Source organism: Haliaeetus leucocephalus, unplaced genomic scaffold, assembly GCF_000737465.1.
Source record: "Haliaeetus leucocephalus isolate CR32 unplaced genomic scaffold, Haliaeetus_leucocephalus-4.0 Scaffold351, whole genome shotgun sequence".
NCBI classification, from domain to species: Eukaryota; Metazoa; Chordata; class Aves; order Accipitriformes; family Accipitridae; genus Haliaeetus; species Haliaeetus leucocephalus.
Window position 1 is genome coordinate 4909291 of NW_010972787.1, and position 356 is coordinate 4909646.

The 356-nt window shown below is 57.0% G+C and overlaps 1 protein-coding gene across 1 annotated transcript in view; it reads left to right on the top strand.

Moving 5' to 3' along the window:
* PDX1 (pancreatic and duodenal homeobox 1) overlaps nucleotides 1–356 on the top strand; it is a 52175-nt gene that overhangs the window by 2189 nt on the left and 49630 nt on the right. The window lies entirely within an intron of this gene.

Genomic DNA, 356 nt, shown 5'->3' on the forward strand with positions numbered 1-356 from the left:
GGGGGCGGGGGGGGGAGGCTGGGGCCGGCGGAGAGCGCGGCTGCAGCCGGCAAAATAAACAAGGGGGGAGCGGGCTGAAAGCTGGGGCTGAAAGCGAAGGAGAGCGATAAAGAGAAAGAAAAGAATATTAAATCGCGAGAGAATGAGAAAATAACCCCGCCAAAGGGAGAGGAGGGGAGAGGCCGCCTGCTACGGCGTGGGTGGGGTCGACAAGAATAGAGTACATTATGCAGTTCATTTAGTTAACAAGGGAAATAATGAGGGAGCGTGCGGCGTGAATGCCAAGAGAAAGAGGCACAAGAAAAGCCCCATTGAGCGCCCCGGCGCCGCCATCACATGGCGCGGGCGCTTATTTA